The sequence below is a fragment of the Momordica charantia genome (assembly GCF_013281855.1).
Source record: "Momordica charantia cultivar OHB3-1 chromosome 3 unlocalized genomic scaffold, Mcharantia_2.0 BLBB01000003.1, whole genome shotgun sequence".
Classification (NCBI taxonomy): domain Eukaryota; kingdom Viridiplantae; phylum Streptophyta; class Magnoliopsida; order Cucurbitales; family Cucurbitaceae; genus Momordica; species Momordica charantia.
Genome location: NW_028275161.1, coordinates 13,555,240 through 13,576,639, shown reverse-complemented (window position 1 = coordinate 13,576,639; position 21,400 = coordinate 13,555,240). Strand labels below are relative to the sequence as shown.

The 21,400-nt window shown below is 34.9% G+C and overlaps 1 pseudogene; it reads left to right on the top strand.

Moving 5' to 3' along the window:
- The first annotated feature begins 4,558 nt into the window (after positions 1–4,558).
- Positions 4,559–14,559, top strand: LOC111016189 (uncharacterized; annotated as a pseudogene).
- The last annotated feature ends 6,841 nt before the right edge of the window (positions 14,560–21,400 follow it).

Sequence of the window (21,400 nt, the reverse complement as noted above, 5' to 3'; positions counted from 1 at the left end):
ACAAAATCATCCTCATAGAATTCACTACACCTCAGTGATGAATGATGACATTGAAAAAAAGAAAAAGAATGAAAATTTCTCCCACCCATTACCTTTCAGTTCTGGTGATTTTCAGCCATCATCAATAGTTCTCTAATTGTCTTAGTTCTTTAATTCAGAAACCATGCTATTAGAAAGCATGACATCGGTTAACCTTTGAGGTAAAAAGAAAAAGGAAACATAAAAGCTACAAGAACCAAAAATGAAGTTAGAACTTAGAGGTCTTTTGGCCAACGATAGGAAAAACAAATAGACTACTTCAGCTAGCTATGAGAAGTCTTCTTAAGAGTCCAAAAATATCAATGGTTTCTTTTTCTAAAATCAGATTCTACACTTTTAGCAGAAGAGGATATGGACCAACCTTTTATGGCAAAAAAAAATTCTTTTTTTCCCTTTCTTTTCTCTACAGAGTGTTACTTTCACATAGAAGTCACAAAAAAAAAATGAAGGTGGTGATTTAGTTCTCTTATAAGCTTTTTCAGAAACGGTAGGAATGCAGCAAATGTGGTTAGAAAGTAACATTTCAGCAAGTAGTTTACAGATCTAAAAATCAAATCGTTGATACAAAAATTAGAAATGATTTAAATCATGGATGCAAGAATCTTATCACAATCAAACCAAAAAAAAAAACAAAGGAAAGAGGGATGGGCTTACGAAACCAAATCGTGGATGCAAGAATGGCGGCTGTACGCAAGGATGAGCGATGATTGAGGCGAGCCGACGACGGTGTCTGAGATGAGACCGGCGGCAGCGTCTGAGGTGAGACCGACGGCGACAGTGTCTGAGGCGAGTACCAACGGTGGGAGATAACGGAAAAGAGGAATGGGTTGTGTTTAGAGAGATACAGGGAACTAAGGCGAGAGGGAAGCACACAATTAGAGATTTCGGGAAAAACGGGGGTTCTTAGGTGTATATATGCCAACGCCTATTAAAATAGCGTCGTGAAAAGTCTAATTTTTCCGACGGAGCAAATTAGCGTTTCTCCCGACGCTATTTGAATAGGCGTCGGGAAAAATTACATGCTTTTTAATTTCCAACGCTTTAACAAAAGTGTTGGGAAAAGTCCTATAATGCTGATGTTTTTTGCATGCATCGGGAAAACATCTGTCGCTATAACTCAAAATTCTTGTAGTGAGCGTTGTAATTCTGTTCAGAAGACTTCAATCAAATTTAAAAAGAGATTTAGAAGGGTCGTTACCTATTGAGATCGTAGGAGATCGACTTGCAAATATGAAAGAATCATAAATCTGATTGGTGTCTGTTCTTTGATAACTCTCCAAAAGAGGGTTATTTGGGCAAGAAGTTCACATAGATTAGCTAAGGATAGCCTCAATTGCACCCAATCTACACTAAGTCTGTGCATGAAATGTCATAGTGTTATATCACTCTTCAACTTTGCTAAGAATTTTGGAAAATCTAATTTTGGGTGTTTTGTTGCAGCATCAATTATGCTACAGCATTGGAATCGAAAAGGAGCAGAAAACGAAAAACTGACAGTGATAGAACTTTACTCTGGGAGTTGCCACAGTAACTTGAGGAATCACCTGGAAGTGAGAGCTGGGACCCACGAGATGTGTTTGTTGCCCAAAAAATAGAAGGGGGTATAAAAGCTTACATTTAAGGAAGCCTCCAACACACTTTTCGCATCACCTCACCCTCACTCCAAGAAGACAAAAGTTAGTTTCGAAGAAGACAAGAGGAAGAGAAGAGCACCGACTGAAGCAGACCGGCCCACTTGGAGTTGAACTTTCAGCTCCATCTCCGGATCCTTGCGTCCATTTGTGTTGTATTTCTTCTTGTTGTTTTCTTGTTTTTTTTTTAATGAATATGCGTAGCTAAGCCCATTTGTAAGGGGAAAATGTTATGAACTCTTTTTTTGGGTTGTAAAACTGTGCCATTAGTGTTAATGATGAATGAATATTGAGTTGAAGTTGTTTTCAAAGTTTATTTTCAACATGCTTGATCACCATTGTTGGAATATCTCCTTGTCAACTCTTGGGAAATTGTAATAGAGAGTGATAAACTTCAATTCATGCTAGAATCTGCTTGAGTTAGATAGTGTGTACTTAAAAATAAGGCTCACCTAGCACATTTATAAACTGTTACTATATACTGTTTAGTTTGTCTGAAAAACCTAATAGCAGAAAATTTGGGATGTCTGGGAAGACTCTATGTCTGTTTGGCCAGTATTTCAACATCGATAATGCTATAGCATTGTTTGTGTAGCCCAGAAAAGGTCATGTTTAACTTTCTGTCTTACCCTTTCAAAAGTCATTTGTTAACCATTTTATTGTGTACTTTCCTTTTTAAAACTGCGTGAAATCAATTTAAGTTCAGATTTGTTACATTCAGTGAGCGTTGTGGCGTTTATTCCTTTGATTGTTTGTTGTGTCCTTGTTGTCTATTGTACTGTTTAAATATTAGTTTTCTTGAGCATTTATTCAAGTGTTTAGTGAGCAGTTCCTGTGGATTCGAACTCTTTATTATTTGCTGCATCGATGGTGTATACTTGCACATAAGGGACACAAATTTGCTCAACATTCATCGTGCTGTAATGTTCAAAATCACCAGAGGTCATTTCTCACCTTGAAGAAACGTCAAATTGCTCATAGGTTCGTCGTCGCTCGCACCATTGGAAGTTACCATCGCTCCAACTGCTCGGACCAATGGAGGTCACCATCGCCGGATCGTTGTCGTCCGCACACCGTGGAGCTGGTTTGAATGGAATTGGAGTTGGTTCATTCACGAAGCGGAGAGAGGCAGAAAGTTTTTTCGATTTGAAAGGGGTGAAAATTAAAGTTAGGTTAAGAAATTCGGTCACTTTTAGTGGCAGGCTGGGTATAACATTAATGGCCTGCTTACAATGTCGGGCCAGCCCGACATTGAATTATAAAATTTAATTTTTAACCTTGTCCAACATTATTTCCTCCGTATTTTTTTTATCCGACATAGTTACCTCTGTGTTTTTTTTGTCCGACATTAAAACTCAAATTTGTAGTAGTGTGTTTGTTAAGAAACCCTTGAGAGTTGGATCTAAGAACCTTTCTAACAAACAAGACCTATAGAACACAATTCTAAAAACCCCAAAACCAATTATGGAATTAACCTAAGGAAAGTAAAAATTAGATTACCTTATTGATCAAATATCTCAAGGCAATAAAACTCGTTCCTTGTTTGAAATCTGAATCACTCCACAAGCAAAATAGATCAAGTCTCACTTGAATGATTCTAAACATCCAAGTTATCACTAGATTGCAAAATATGTTAGCTCTTTGCTAAAAGAAAGGCTCAAAGGCTCATTTCATTACATCTTCAAATCTATGTTCTCAAATCTGACATACATGGCTATATATAGCCTTCAAAAATAATCCTTAGAGTAACATATGGTCATTTGAAGGGTTTAGAATTTGGATTCTTTCATCCTAAATCCCATTCCAGAAGCCGCCGACTTCGAATTGAAGCCGCTTATGTTTCAAATGCTTGAAACATTAGGACAGTTTGGGGGGGCCTGAACATGAAGACCCTCATGACCATCTCAAAACTTTTCTTCAAATAGCGGGTGCATTTAGATTTCCAAATATAACTGATGATGCATTAAGGTTAAGTCTTTTCCCATTTTCTCTTAAGGATCAGGCAAGAACATGGCTCAACTCGTTCCCGCCAGGATCAATTACAACATGGAATTCGCTAGTAGAGAAGTTCCTTACAACGTATTTCCCTCCCACTCGTCATACCTGTGCACCAGGCATGGGAGGCATTCAAGGAGTTGCTGCGGAAGTGTCCGAATCATGGATTACCAGCATGTATCCAGATTGAGCATTTCTTCAGAGGTTTGGACCATCCCACTAAGATGATGTTCAACAACACCGCAAATGGAGCTTTCACAAAAAAGACCTTCAACGAAATAGTTGATACTTTGGAGGACCTAGCTTCCCACAACGAGCTATGGTGTTCTCAAAGGTCGAAATCGGCACCTAAGAAGCAAGATCAAGCGGGTGTATTGGCGTTGGACATAGCAACTTCAATGCGGAAAGAAATGGTGACGATGAACCAAATGCTCAAGGTGTTGGCCCTAGAAAGGAAGAGTGCACCAGCTGCACCCGTGCAACCAGAATATGCTGCTCCCTCTCCCGTTTGCCAAATTAATGAAATTGTTTGTTCTTATTGTAGTGATAACCATGTTTATGAGAATTGTTCGCATAACCTAGCTTCTGTTTATTATATAGGTCACGGGAACAACCGGAACTTCAACCCCTATTCAAACACATACAATCCGGGGTGGAGACACTATCCCAACTTTTCATGGGGAGGTCAAGGAAGTTCTAGTGGAGTAAACCAAGGGCAGAACCACCAGTATAAGCATCCTTATGTCCCTCCTACTTTTTCAAGCAATCAACAGATGCCACCACCACTACAACAGTATAATCGGAACCAAAGAACCCCAATTCAGCCAGCCCAGAATACTAATTCTAGCCTCGAGAATATGATGAAGGAGTACATGGCTTGAAATGATACAGCGATGAGAAACCTAAAGAGGCAAGTGGGACAGCATGCCAATGATTTGAAGGCGAGACCGCAAGGCTCTTTTCCTCGGCATACTAAAGTTCCAAAAAGAGATGGAAAAGAGCAATGCAAGGCGATAACTTTGAGAAGTGGATTGTCTTACGAAGAACCAAAGATGCCGGTTGAGGTAGAGAAACCTTCCACATCAATTCAAAATGCCCTTAGTGAAGTAGAGACTGAAAAAACTACCTCAAGTGAAGGGAAGCGTCTAGCGCCTCTCCACAAAAAAATTCATCTTTTCCCTGATTCCTCCTTTCCCTCAAAGATTAGGCAAGAAAAACCAAGAAACTCAGTTTAGAAAGTTTTTAGACATCCTCAAACAACTTCACATAAACATTCCTTTAGTTGATGCCTTAGAACAAATGTCGAATTATGCTAAGTTCCTAAAGGATATTGTATCTATAAAAAAGAAGTTAGGTGAATATGAGATGGTAGCTATGACCAAGTGTAGTAGTGAAGCTGTAGGTAGCCCTTTGCCCATACAATGTAAAGATCCCGGCAGTTTCACCATCCCTTGTCCTATTGGAGGAAAGAATTTAGGTAGAGCTTTATGCGACCTAGGTGATAGCATTAACCTAATGCCCCTATCTGTTTTCAAAGAATTAGGCATAGGAGAAGCTAGACCCACTACAGTTACCCTCCAATTAGCGGATAGATCCATTAAAAAGCCTGAAGGAAAAATAGAAGATGTTCTAGTTTAGGTAGATAAGTTTATCTTCCCTGCAGACTTCATCATCTTAGACTGTGAGGCCGATTTGGATGTACCTATCATCTTAGGTAGACCCTTCCTAGCTACAGGAGATACAATGTTTAATGTTCGAAAATGAGAAATAACAATGAGAGTTAATAATGAGGAGGTGAAGTTTAATGTGTTGGATACAATGAAACTTCTAGGAGGTTTAGAAGAATATTCAGACATTAGTACTTCGAACCCTGCTTTGTTTGATGAGTTTTATGATCTTTTAGTTGTAGGAATTGAGGAAGAACTAGAAGCTACAGAAGATGAATGCCCGAAATTGACTGAAGATACGTATCCACCAGAGGAGAAAGATGATATAAAGGTAGAAGTGTGCAAAACATTGCAACCATCCATTGTGGAACCACCCACTTTGGAACAAAAGCCTTTACCTTCTCACTTGAAATACGCTTATCTTGGACTTAATGAAACTTTGCCTGTTATTATTTCTTCCAGTTTATCTACTGAAAATGAGCTTTCATTGTTGCAGATTTTTGTGAAATACAAGAAGGCCATTGCTTGGACCATTGCTGACATTCGAGGGATAAGCCCTGCATTCTGCATGCATAAGATCCTATTGGAAGAAGGTGTCAGCAATTCAATTGAAAATCAGACACGTTTGAATCCAAAAATGAAAGAGGTAGTTCGAAAAGTGATCTTGAAATGGTTAGATGCTGGAGTCATCTACCTTATATCAGGTAGCAACTGGGTGAGCCCTGTAGACACCGTATTTGGTCCGGCTCGCTTTCGTTTTTTTTTAAAATTTATTACTGATTTATTTATTATTATTTTTTTTATGTTTATTGATTTAGTTTAAAATAACATAATTTACTTTATTATAAAATTAAATGTAAAGTTTTAATTCAATCAAATTAAGTTTTAAAATTAGATTTTATTTGAAAATAATTGGTTTTTTTTTTAAATTGATTTTAAGATAAAAAAAAAACAGTTCTCCCCTTTGATTTTCTCCTTCATACGTGTATCCCCTCCCCTTTTTCTCCTCCCTCTTTTTCTCTCTTCTCTTCCCCCTTTTTCTTTTTTATCGTTAGTTTAGGTGTATTTAAAGAGGGCTGCAGTGGGGAGGAAAGACAAACAGAACCTATACAGAGAAGAATTCACTTCCTTCTTTCTCTCTACCATCACTTTCTCTTCCTCTTCACCCAGGTCGGCAACCCCGACGATACACAGACTACACACGTCTCTCGGTGATCACAAGTTCAGACCAACCTACACCACAGTAGTCCAGCGCAAAGTTCTACAACCGACGCACGGATCACCGACCGCTTGAATCCGACCTCGAGTGCTCCTTCACAGTTTCAGACCCGCGGGCACACCCAGAATTTCCTCACTGCAGTACGTGGTATAGAAAATGGTTGTTTTAGAAATGATTTGATTTTTTTTATTTATTTTAAATAAGCTTGTTTTAAATTTGATATATATATATATATATATATATATATATATTATAATAGATTTGTTTAAATATGATTTGATTATTTTTAAAATAAGAAATATGATTTGATTATTTTGAAAATAAAATTGTTTTAAATATGATTTGATTATTTTTAAAATAAGTTTGTTTTAAATATAATTTTTTTTAAAATTTTAAAAACAAGTTTGTTTTAAATTATTTTTTTTTTGTTTTAAGGAAGTTTGTTAGAGGAATTTCAAATCTAAAATAAAATAATTTTTTTTATTTTATTATTATTATTATTATTTTTCGTTTTATTTTTTTTTTATTTTTTTAACATTTTTTTTTAAATAAAGATTTGTATGATAAGAATTAATATTAAGTTGTATCATATGGTGTTGGCATAGTGGTAGGTTACTTAGGAGTAATTCACATGTCTTTGGTTTGAGTGTTTGCTTGCCTAAATTAATATTTTTTTTATATCATTATTTTACCAAACAACTATTTTAGATAAAATGTTTTTTTAATTTAAAAAAAAACTTTCGTTTTTATAAGATTTTAAATCTTAAAACATTTATATAAAATATTAAATAATATCTTAGGATGATGGCACATTGGTAAGAAATTTGTCTATGGACTCTAACATCACAAGTTCAAGTCTTGATTGCCTCTACGCTAAAATTATTTTTTATTTATTAATTTTTCTTTTCTACTAAATAATTATTTCGAAAATCCCAATGACAGAAATTGGATCTTTCCAATATTCTCGAGGTGATAATTTGTTTTTCTAATGGTCTTTGCGCCACTCAAACACAAAAGTATTTTTCTTTTTGGATCAAAGTATAATAGGATAATTTTTGACAAAATATGGTACCGTTTTCGAACGGGTGTCGTAGGGTGTTAACACCTTCCCTACGCTCAACCGACTCCCGAACCAAAATTCTATTTTCGTAGACCAAGTTTTTTTTAAATAGGTGACCAATCACACCTCGTAGATGATTGGTGGCGACTCCAAATCCTAATCTCGAAAGAGACCCGTCAGGGGATGACGTCGGCCGCTCCGCGTTGCGATGACGTTGCGACAAGCCCAATACAATGCGTACCAAAGAAGGGCAGCATGACAGTGGTGGTAAACGACGAAAATGAACTTATATCAACCCGAACTGTGAATGGGTGGAAAGTTTGCATCAACTATCGCAAACTAAATAAGGTAACAAAAAAAGATCATTTTCCACTCCCGTTGGGTGGAGAGTTTGCATCAACTATTGCAAACTAAACAAGCTAACAAAAAAATATCATTTTCTACTCCCGTTTGTTGATCAAATGTTGGATCATCTTGCAGATAAGAAGTTTTAATACTTCTTAGACAGATATTCGGGATATAACCAGATTACCGTCGCTCCGGAGGATCAGGAAAAGACGACGTTCACATGTCCGTATGAGAAATTTGCCTTTAGGCGTATGCCTTTCGGTCTATGCAATGCACCGGCGACATTTCAACGGTGTATGATGGCCATTCTTTCGAATATGGTAGAAAATATTCTTGAGGTTTTTATGGATGACTTTTTAGTTTTTGGAAATTCTTTTAATGATTGTTTATTGAATTTAGAAAATGTTTTACAAAGATGCGAGCAAACAAATCTTGTTTTAAATTGGGAGAAGAGCCATTTTATGGTACAAGAAGGGATAGTTTTAGGCCATAAGATTTCGAAAAATGGGATTGAGGTGGATCGTGCTAAAATTGATGTTATTTCAAAATTACCACCTCCTACAAATGTTAAAGGAATAAGAAGTTTTTTAGGTCATGGGGGTTTCTATGGACGTTTTATAAAAGATTTTGCAAAGATTTCGAAACCCCTTTGCCAACTTTTGGAAAATTATAGACCATTCGTGTTTGATGATGCTTGCATGACAGCTTTTGAAACTTTAAAGACTGCTTTGAGCTCGGCTCCAATCATTATAGAACCTAACTGGGAATTATCCTTTGAACTTATGTGCGATGCTAGTGATTATGCTTTAGGGGTCATGTTGGGTCAAAGAAGGAATAAGATTTTACATCCAGTATATTATGCAAGTAAGACTTTAACGGGAGCACAACTAAACTACACCACTACTGAAAAAGAATTGTTAGCAGTTGTGTTTGCTTTCGATAAGTTTAGGTCTTACTTGATAGGGACAAAAGTAGTTGTCTATACTGATCATTATGCTCTAAAGTATTTGTTTGCAAAGGATGCAAAACCACGTTTGATACGATGGATTTTGCTACTTCAAGAATTTGACATAGAAGTAAGGGACCGAAAAGGAACGGAGAACCAAGTGGTCGACCACTTGTCTAGGCTCGAGTCGCCACTTCAGGAAGGTCAAGCAGAGATTCGAGAACAATTCGTTGATGAGCAATTACTTCGCATTGAAAATGTCCCTTGGTATGCTGACATTGCAAATTATCTGGTAAGTCGCATTATTCCCCATGAGTTCAGCAGGCAGCAGGTAAAAAAGTTTCTTCATGATGTGAGATATTATAAGTGGGATGAGCTTTTTTTGTACAAACTTGGTCCTGACGGAATCCTTCGCAGGTGTGTAGCGAAAGAAGAGCAAAAAGCAATTGTGGAGGCTTGTCATATGTCTCTATATGGAAGGCATTTCGTTGGACAAAAGACCGCAGCGAAGGTACTTCAAAGCGGGTTCTTCTGGCCCACTCTATTCCATGATGCACATATCTTCGCTCAGATTTGTGATAAGTATCAGAGGACAGGTAATATTTGAGATTTTTGATGTATGGGGTATTGATTTCATGGGCCCATTCCCTCATTCGTATGATAAGAATTATATTTTACTAGCTGTTGATTATGTGTCCAAGTGGATAGAAGCTGTTGCTACCCCCACGAATGATGCTAGGGTAGTTGTTCGATTTTTACAAAAGCATATCTTCACTCGTTATGGAACCCCTCAATGTTTGATAAGTGATGAGGGGACTCATTTTTTGAATAGAGCGGTACAAAGTTTGTTGTCTAAGTATAATGTCCGTCACAGGTAGCCACAACTTATCATCCTCAATCCAATGGGTTAGCTAAGGTGTCTAATAGAGAAATCAAATCTATTTTGGAAAAAACTGTCAATTTAAATAGAAAAGATTGGTCTTTAAAACTGGACGATTCTGTGTGGGCATATAGGACAGCATATAAGACTCGTCTTGGCATGTCCCCATATAGGTTGATTTTTGGAAAAGCTTGTCATTTACCGTTAGAGTTAGAATATAAAGCTTTTTTGGCAACAAAGAGACTAAACTTTGATTTATTTTCTGTAGGAGAATCAAGGAAGCTCCAACTGATGGAACTTGAGGAGCATAGGAATTTTTCTTATGAAAATGCAAAGATTTTTAAAGAAAAAACTAAGCAATAACATGATTAAAGGCTTAGGCCTAAATCTTTTCAAACAGGAGACTTAGTTTTGCTTTTCAACTCTCGTTTAAAATTATTTCCAGGAAAACTAAAGTCCAGGTGGTCTGGACTATTTAAAATTTCAAAAATTTTCCCTCACGGTGCCATTGAACTAAAAGATTTTAAAGGTAACATTTTTAAAGTTAATGGCCAACGTGTTAAAAAATATTATGGAGAAGAAATAGATAGAGGGAAGGCCTTATCCAGCTTTCAGGAAGTTAAGAGTTTGAAAAAAAAAAAAAAAAAGATTTTCCCTTCCTTGTTCAATTGAAAATGTGTTTTGAAGGGTTTTTGTGTAAATTAGTTAGGAGCAATTTTCTTCATTTTCTTTTCGAATTTCACTTGTTTTTAATTGTAGTTAGGTTATTTGGCTGAGATTAAGGTGTTAACAAATTACTTGGGCAAAATTTTAGAAAATTCGGAATTTTTTTTAGGCAAGGCGCCTAGCGCCTCGGCTCGATCCGAAAATTCTAAAAATTGTGATTTTAATTTTGGGAGTTAGTTTTGACTTGAAATAAAGAATGGTGTGATCATTTTTCGTTTTAATCAAATTTAGGGGGTTTAAATAAAAATAGGGAGTATATGTGTTTTGGGCTTTATTAAAAGATAAAAAAAAAAAGGTGAGATTTTGAGTTGTTTGAATCTTTGTTGGTCTGTTTTTCCAAATTGGTTTTTGTTTGTTTTAATCTAAAGTCTTAAACCCTAATTTTTAAAAAAAGAAAAAAAAAGAGAGAGAAAGGACACATCATCTACCTTGGGGCTTGGTCGTTTGATCCACAAGGCCAGTTCTTCATTTGACGGAAGTTTTTCTTCATTTGAGGGATGTTTTATTCTTGTTCTTATGCTTGTTATATTATTTTTGAATTTAGTTGCATGTTTAGGTTTTGTAGGTTAATATTGTGAGCTTTTATGGTTGTTTCTGAGTTTAAATATGAAAATATTCCCATCTAGTTTCTTCCTGTTTCGATCATGATCTCGTTCTTAGCCTTAGCGAAGTATATTTCTTTAACAAAGCATGCTGCAAATTTAATCTCATTTAGCATATTGGTGTGTTTTTTCTTATTTTTCATGTCGATGATGATTCTTAAGGATTAGATAAACTTTGTTTTCTTTTTGTCTGAAAAAGTCATGAGCCATTTGTGACCAAGTTCTTCTCAATAACATGTTTTCTTTGCTTTTCTTCTTTTTAAAACTTAAACTTCTTCAATGTTTTATGAAGTCCTTGTCCTCTTTCATTTTGATTTTTGCATTGCCTCTTCAAAAATCTTTTCCCAGTGAGGACACTATCTCTCTTAAGTTTGGGAGGGACGGTCTTTTGCTTTTAGAAAGAAAATGTTATTTTTCCATTCATGAAAGAATATGCTATTATTTTTTACGAAAAAGAGTCACTAGAAAGAAAATGCAAAGAGTCTTTGCAAGGAAAAAAAAAGTCGAAACAATCGAAAAAGAAAAAAAAATAATTTTGCAAATAAAAGAGTCTTCGTTCCTTGTGAGAAAAAAAGAGTGGGGAAAAGATTTAAATTGTGAGAGAAAAAGAAGAGAGATAAGAAAAAAAGAGTTGCAAGAAAATGTCTTTATTTTTATCACTGTAGACACTCGTTGTAGCTTAGGTCGAGTGGCGTAAGCAACTTCGAGGGTAGTAATTGGGTCTAGTGTAACATCGTGCAACCCACCGTAGATATGTTATGATCGATTGTTACTTGAAAGACCTCTACAAAGCTGTGGAGGAAATCCCCACAGAGGCTAGTAGTCATTCCTTCAATGTTAAAATTTAAGTGAAAAAGGAAGCGTTCAAATTCTAAAGGAAGCGTGCAAATTCTAGAGCGTTGTCAAAAAGTTTTCATGTTTTGAAAAAGAAAAGGATTTTAAGAAACTTTTTATTGTTTTGAACTTTGTTGGCTTATGGTAATTTGGCTTTTGAAGATAGGAAGACGATGAGGTTTTGATGATCTTTCCTGAGACACCATATGAAAAGCAAGTCTAGTCTATCCGTATGTTCGATGTTGCTTATGGTTGTTGCATGTGATTTAAGGGATATAAATTGTTAAGTTTGCTTGGGGACAAGCAAAAAGCCAAGTTTGGGGGTGTGATTTCCCTTGTTTATAAGGGTAAAAAGAACCTAAAATGGTGCTGTTTTCTAACGTTTTAAACTCAGAAACAGTGTTTTAAGCTTGGTTTAGTGTCCAAAACCTTTCATTTTAAGTTATCTTAGGTTATACATGCACATAGGACGTTTTTACATTATTTAGAGTTGATTTCTAACGGAAATTACAATTTTGTGTAGAAAAATATTCTAGCTAAACGCCTAGTGCCTTCCCCAATGTCAAGAATGCCCTTAATGTAAAACGCACGTTTTGGTGTGATTTGAAGCTTCCCCAAGCCCTTCCATGTGTCTTTCATGCATTGAAGGTTGCCAATTCAACAACTAACCAACCAAAAGGTGTTTGAAATTGATGGCTTTTCACAAAACTTTCAACCTCCTAACCACCTTGAAATTCCTATAAATTCAGCAGCTCATTCACTTCAATCATCATCCCGGAGTAACCATTTCAGTTTTAGACATTCCTTCTCAACTTATTTACGTTTTCTCTTTTAAGTTTTGAGTTGTTATTGTTTTAAACCTTGCTTATTTCAAGTTCACCCTTTATTTCCAGCTTGGTATTCTTGAATTGTAAGTTCAATTTTATTTAATTAAGATTTCAGCAAGTTCGTGCATCTTTATTTCTCTCTTTCTCTCTATCTTTGAAGTTGTAACCACACAACCTTGTGGAATTGACCGAGTATTGCTCCCCAATCTTGAAAGAGAACGGGTTAGGGTCGTTCGGGTTACAACTTCATCATTTAAACTTGTTTAATTCCATTCATCTTTTAATCATATCGTCTACTTTCATCAACATTAAATTCTATTTTCCCTTTATTATCATGAGCTAAGTTTATTTTTCCCAAGCTCGGTTATGGATAGTTAGCCAAAGTTTTTAAAATCCAACAAAGCAAAAGGCGTTTTTCTCCTTTTTTATCACTTAAAGTTGTTTCCATAAGTTAAAACTTTATTTGGCCAATTAATGTTTTAATCAAGCATCAATACTGAAAGGGTTGATACAATTTCATAACTTTGATGATTTAAATTTGGAGAGAAATACTTTAGATATAAAGATTTCACTCGGATAGCCTAGACATAGGACCTCAACCTAAGGTTACGGTTGGTTTTTATTAAATTAAGTTTTCTTTTTCTAATAGACATATTAGGAATGGACTTAAACCTTCAAAATCACTTAGACATAAGAAGATGGCGAAATAAACTCAAAGAAAATTTATGAGAGGTGTTTGGTGCCTAGTTAGAAAAAGTTTACGTATTTTTTAGCTAATTCGAAGTAACTGGGCTAGGTTTATTGCATTGAGTCTTTAAATATCAAAACCAAGATTATCTATATTATTTGTTACCCCAAACTCAATTACAAAGTCACGGATCAAACATCATTTCATTAAAAAGACTTCATTTGTCCCTGAGGAATGATACTCGGAATACTCGTTCTGTTTTACTACTTGTAACGGGTGTACACTTGCGCTCTATGATTTATTTTCATTCCAAAATCCAAAACAAGATGAAAACACACTGGCATTTAGGTGACACCAACCCGAAAATCAGCATCAAATATTCATAATTAGGTATATGCTCACTGTTGGGATGTATACCCTAATTAAGCCTGTGATATTAGGTAAGTTATTTCAATAAAAATAAAATAAACTTAATAACTGGATTTAAATTTTTGTCAAGGAAATTAACATTTAATGCTTAATAGCTCAGCTACTAAATGTGTTCTTAATCTTAGTATGTAACAGACATACGAGATGATCAAGTTTAAGAGTAGTAGCTCAAATAGTCTACAACATATGGATGAGGTTGGGGATCTTATCCTCGAAACACTGTTGATACGGTCCATTTTGTGACTTTTTTAAATGGTCTTATCTAGATCCTTCATATGGTAACATGTGAGTGGAGGCATTGTATGTAATGGGATTACATAACACTGGGGCTATGATATGTCTTGCACTTTCTAATAAGATCGTTAAAGAAACTGGAAATACATTAACTAAGATGATCACAAGTTAATTTGATCTTAATCCTGAATATGTTATGAACTCCTACCTATACGGGTGTGTTCTTTGATTCACATGGGTGAGGGTGATGTGAATGATCGCCCAATAAGCCTTCTGTTTTGGGGAAATATTCAAGTGTGGAGCTGTGATCATTCCTATACAATATGGAATTCACAGCCTCTCAACAGTGGAAAGTACAAAGTGTGCACTGTATATAAGTGATTCCTTTAAGGTGCTTGTTCGAGGCTCGGATAAAATGGTACCCGTCTTCTTGATACCCCAAAAAGGATTAACTCATGATGAGTCATGAAAGGCTATCCATTAGAGAACTAGTGGGACTTAAGGAGCAAGAGATGACAGTTGGAGCAAAATGGTAATTTCGCCCAGCTGGAACCATGAATTACTTTGTGAACGATCAAATAAGCAGTTTTGATTATATTTGTGTACATAACTCAACTACAGTGCATGAAAGTGCAACCGTTGGTCTATAGTGGAGTCACCTTGGGTTAATGGTAAATTTTATAAATTAAAGAGTTTTATTAAATCAATTCGTGACAATTTTGGAGCTCATTGACCTCTATAGCAAACAATAAGTTATTTTAGACATCTTTTCACCCATTAAGGTTTTGGCCGAAAGTCTATATAGGGAGACTTATAGCCAAACCTAGGGCAAGCCAACATTCTTTCCTCCCTAGTAGTCATCAAGGAAGTATCTCCTTGCTCTCAAAAGGTGCCCACACACTGTTAACTCTAGATCGAGAATAGCCAGGAAAATCCATGGCATCCAGATCGTCAAGGCCTTTGTCATCTCAAAGGTCAGGGATTCGATGCTACTGTTTTTCAATAAATTTTTCCTTTTAATTAAATTGTGTCATTTGATCTGCTAAATCGACTTCTATCTCGTGCTTCAGCTGCTCCTGGCAATCAGATTCGTTCGTGTTGGGTTTATGCTCTAAACTTTTGGAGAGTGAATGTAAACAATTTTTATTTATTAAATAAAGTTGTTGTTGAGGTTTATTTTTGCATTGCATTGACCCAAATCCAATAATCTAACATCCTAGGTTCTTTAATGAGGCTTGAACAGTATGTAGTGGACATACAAGAGATCAAGTTCAAATAATAACCTAAAGGGTCTATAGTATATGGCTATAGGCTGGGTATCTTATCCTGGTGGCACTATGGGTACAGCCCACGTTGTATTTCATACAAACAAATTGATCCAACTAATTCATGTAGAGAAATGTGAGTGGGGGTATCCTATGCAATGAGTTTGCATAAGATCAGACTGAGAAATAATAATAATTAGATGTAACACCGTTGACTAATTAAGTTATTATTTCATAAGATAACCTTGTGACTCAATTTTAATCATGAGTATGTTATGGACTCCTGCCTTCGTGGGATTGTCTCTTGATTTGTATGGGTGGGAGTGGCCCGGTGTTAGCCTACTCAATCAGCCTACCACTTTTGGGACAAGACCGACTAGGGAGCTGGAAACATAACAACACAAGATGAAATTCACTCATTCCCGACTTTAGGGTAAGTAGATGAGTGCCCTTAAGTGCTGACTTCGGGACTTGAACAAAAGCCTTACCCTTTCACTAGCCTGAAAGAGACTTCTGTTTAATGGTTAGACCATAACAGGTTGTTTATTAGAGGATTAGTGGTACTTAAGAAGAAAGAGATAACTTGGGGGTAAAATAGTAATTTGACCCAACTGAAGTTACAAACACTCGTGAAGGATTTACTTACTGTTAATGGTCAATATACGTGGACACAAAATATTCTATAGTAAGAAGAGTGCAGCTGTGGGTTTTTACTGAAGTGACCCACAGTCAACAAATGTTGATTATTTTTATTAATGAGTTTAATCAATTAATTTTGTACTATTTGAGCTTCTGATCTATAGATCTATTAGGTCTCCTGCTAGCTTGTAAAAGATAATTAAGAACATTAATTAATGTTAATTGTATGAGATGAAATTAATATAATATATGTTGATACATTAATATAATTTATTAATTTTGAATTTGATTCAAAATTAAACAATAGTATATGAGCGAATAATGTGTTTAATGTGAATTGAATTCATATTGAAACTATATGTTAAATTTAATATGAATTGGATTCGTATTAAATACTATAGGTTATGAGAGCGATGGATATTTGAATACGATTATATGGTTGATTAATTTAAGTTTAATTTAATTAAATATGATTTAATTAAATTAATGGGTTATATTAATTTGATTAAATTAAATTAATAATTCTCCCCCTCACCATCCCTTCCTTACGAGGGTTTTTTTTTTTTTTTTTTTGAAAAATGAGTTTTTAAAACTCTAAAACAAAATATGATCTCTCTCAATCTCTCAATCTTCCTCTCAATTTTAAGAAGGTTCCCACAAACAGAGTTCTAAATATCCAGAGAATAGCAGAGTAGCTTTGTGGTGGTGTCCATTCATTCGTGGGAGAAGGAAGCCCTACTAAAAGTCGGTCTTCAAATGTAAGTTTTCTTTTTTCCCTATAGAATTGTTTAACCTTCAATTATAGATTAAATTGAAACATCCATTTTTCACACGTGCTTTTGTTGGGGATTCGATCTCTTCAGTTCGGGCTTCTAGCACTCACGTCAATCTCATTATTGGGTCGAGCTAGATTGAGTCGGTCCAAAGAAGTAACAAATGTCTTTTTAATTGTTTTCATATTAACTAAGTCGTAAACTAGACATAAATCATACAGGTGCCTATATATAGGTCTCTTCTTGTACATTTGGAAGGTAGAAATTGTTGATAAATGAAAATTGCCTTTGAACTTTTCTTCTTTGCTTCCAAACCATGAGCATTGATGCATCTTGAGATAGTTGCACAAACCTCTTTGAAAGATGCAAGTTTAGATTGGTTATCAAACTTGTGGAGTGTTTCACTTTGGATCTAGAATAAGTTCTCTCTATCCAAAGTTTTGACCTTCAAGGTAATAAGTCTTTTCTTCTTCCCCTTGGGTGATTTTCCATGTATGTGTACTAGATGTTGTCGTGTGTATGTTGTGCCTCTGCTTAACAGCTCGACGGTATAGTGCAAGCGCCGCTGTCACAAGTAATAATTACAGAAGTATTCTGAGTTCGACTTCACAAGGACTAGATTTCTTTTCAAATAAATTTGCAAACCGCTTAAATGAGCAATCGAGCTTAAGAGAAAAATAGTTAAAATTGTTAGGAACACAATTTAAAATACAAGAAAAACTGAATTTAAAAAGCCAACCCCTACTACTGTTTAAGTTTTTAAAAGATTAATTACACCTACCAGAAGTGACGCCAGACACATTTTTGCTCATTTTATATAAACTGATTCAACTCCTATTTCATATTGCTTTTGGTTTATTTAAGCTTAGGCTAGCATTTACACACGTCTATGAAACAATAGAATCCTAAATAATGAAAACTCCAACTGGTTTAACGGGTAAGAGTGTCTATGTTTAGGTTCTTATTTTAGTTGTTATTTCTAAGTAACTTCCCATTTTATCTTGACGAAATCTGTTTGACTCTAACTTTTCCATAATTAAATTCAAACTAATGTGATTTAAACGAGTGGTCAAAAAGTATGGATGAATTATGTTGATCAAGATAAGCAAGAGGAGCGTAAACGTCGTGCTCACTGATAGATATAATTTAAAAAGATAGAAAAGTAAGACATCCGTAAGAGGGTTGAAAAGGTAATTTATCTACTCATGGAAATAGAGAAAATGAAATCATAAGAGAAAATAACAAAAAATAAAATCATTTTCATTAAACTTGGAAATAAGTACAAAATTAGAAGTAGAACGAATCGAAACAATGAACAACTACAAAAATATATAACTAAGGAAATAAACAGAACTTCAATTCTGGAAAGATAATTCAAGCTAGCAAAAACTAAGAAGAAAGCTGAAAGCTATAGGATGATCCCAAGGATCGCTTGGAAGCTCAATTTATAGCCTCGGTTGTTGCAACATCATGGAGAATTTTGTAGGAAGTTTGGTTGCTGATCTGAATAACAAATTCTCTTGCATAATATTTGGAAGGGTGATTTTGCATTTGGCTTTCACGAAAGGCTTGGTCAAAGTGTGTTAAAACGAAGCATTTTTACGTTGTGGGAAAGAAAAGCACCAGGCACATTTAGGTGCATCTGTGGGAAATCTCCAACTTAACAATGTGGCTGGCGCATTTGTTCAATAAGTTGGGGCTAGAAATTTCTGCGCATGACGCATTTAATTAACATTAATTGTTTTTCTCTAAAAAAAAAACACATATTTGCAAGTCTAAGTATCTGAGTCTTATAAAACACAAACTATACACATTTTTACTTGATTATATACATGAACATACACTTTCAACTTCAATTTACCAATGTAATACTTTTTAGCCTTTAACTCAAGGCTTATCGGTGTGTTTGGGAGATGATTGCTCTTACAAAGGTTGTCTAAACCACTTGTGGTACGATTGAGTACATTAACGTGCCTTTGGGAATGTGAGATTGCCTTTTACAGGGGATCATGGGATAATGACATCTTGTAGTGGCAGGGCTCATACCTGTCATCATTCAGCAGATCTTCTGCCAGCAAAATTAATATTCTAAAGGCCTTTAAGCAAACATTTGATTAGCATAATCTTTCCCATGTCTAAGTTGAGCTAACTTTGCCTCGAGCACGTTGGTCATTTCTTCCTCATCCTTGATATATTCGAGTTGAGACCCAGATATGTGTGCCTCAGGACGAAAGGGCGCTACATTTTTATCTTGAGTTTTTTAAGTTTAACAACATGTGGGGATGCGGATTTGAAAATTCAACCCCTTTTGTTTGAGTATAGATATATTTTACATCCGACCTTTTACCCCATATTATTTTATTTTATTCTTTCATTTTTAATACATATTTTTGTTAGTGTTTTACCCTCTAATTTTGTTACTAACTGTAAATGATAATGTATAAAGTATATAAATGTATTTTTACAAAATTAGCCGATTCAAATATGTCACAAGCATGGCCAAATAGGCTAACTCAATCTCTAAAGGGGTGATCCATATCCAATGCAAATGGATGGATGGGTCAAGTTTGGTCAAATATTGGATCCGGCTCTTTTGGGCTCAAGCCTTTTGATGAGGCTAATGAAACTTTCTTAATATAGTAACTCCTTTTTCAAGTATTCATTTGGCAAATCATTCAGCTCTCCTCAACCTTCATATCCAACTAATTACTCATACCAAGCTAAAATGGTGGAAGAGTAAGAAAGAAAAGGTTTGCCAAAGCCAAATTTGAAAAGAAAGAAAAATATATTAACACAATCCTATTAAGGATTCTTTATGTAGGCTCTCCACAAAAACTTTGTTATTTTTAAAGAACGTACACACACGAAATAGATAATTTCTAGATGACAACTACATTTTCCTAAAAATCTCCCATTAATTTGGTCACCGTTTTCTAGTTTGAGGCGATCAGATGGTGCCTTTACTATTCAACTATGTAGTACATTCTTGACCTTATTAATACATTAAGGAATACTTTTGACTAGTATATTTGGGAGTCTAAGATACATAGTCCTACATAAACATCTTAATATGATGTAAAGGTCATTCTCAATTCTCCATCTCAAACTAGTAGGCAGAGACTTTTCTTTTCTAAAGATGCTCCATCTCTTAGAAATCTCTTCCACCAGATTCAACTTCTAATATATTTTAATTTGAAGGTCTTTGTTTGTGGTTTGAAGTGTTTGATTGCTAACTAAATTTCTATGTAACTTGGATTTCATATTCAATAAGAGGCTATCAAATAGAAAAATTGTGACAAAGATTCATTAGTCTTATGGAGTGAATAATACTAATGAGTCAAAACTCATGGGATTGGAATTGTAGTTAGAAAGAGAGTGAATTGTATAAAGAGTGCGACACGAGAGAAATCTCTGTCTAATCAGAAGAAGTAATGTAGTATTGTGTGTAAGTCAAGCTATCTCATCGTGGAGATGACTTAAAAATCAATTTCTTCATAATCGATGTCGTGTGGCTTACACTAGTAACATTGTGATTAGTGTAGGGTTCGAACGCAAGACTTCATGATAGGTGATACCACAAAACCTTATGTCCTTGCCATTGTGTCATCTCAAACAACTAAAAAGTTTCAATTTAGTAGTCTCCTTATAATTGGGTTTATGATAGACTTACATGACATATACTAAGTGATTAGGTGGAAATTAGAAGAGAAAAATGTCATCAGCAGAATAAACCTCTAAATTTATACCAATTTCTTAGAAATTTGGAGAAAGAATTGAAAACCCATCTTCTAAATGACATTTTTCCTCATTTAACTTTCAATCACTTTACTCATTATAATTATTATGTCATCTAAGGTTATCATTAACTAATTTTGACATTCATCCACGGTAACAGCAACAGACTAAATAGAAAAATGTTAAAACATGAAGATTAAATTAGAACTTCTTAAACAATAAAAATTAAATTATAAAAATACTCAATTTTAGGACTAACATATATATTTAGTGTAGATATGTTTTTCTTTTTATATACATGTATAAGGGAAAAATGATCACGAGTGATAAAAGGACGACACCTAAAGTCTCTCTCTTACCCAAAAAGCACACAGCACATCCAACTTCTTTCCCATCATTTGTTTTTTAAAAAAAAAAAAAAAAATTGTACGAAAATAATGAATAGACATTTCACGTGATTTGGATTATTCCCAAATTCGAATTTAGAAAGGGAAAAAAAAAGGGAACAATTGCCAAACAGGGACTTGCGGGGGAGTTTTGTTTTTTGGAAAATAACTTTTTGTAGATTGGAAAGAGAGGGAACAGGTCGTGACATGAATTTGAATTTCATGTTTAAAATATATAAAATATGGTTTTTTAGGATCGTTGGTGATCCAACGAAAATTTGAAAACAAAGAATTCAATTAAAAACATAGTTAAGTTTCATGTTTTCAGCATTTTCGAATACGTATTTGACGTCAGACTTAAAAATTGAATCTCGATTTAAAAATTTGTTTAAAGTTTTCATTAATATATTTGTAAATTAGTGACAGATACAACCTAAAGATTTAGTTCAATCGAATCATTTTTGTTATAAAATTTGT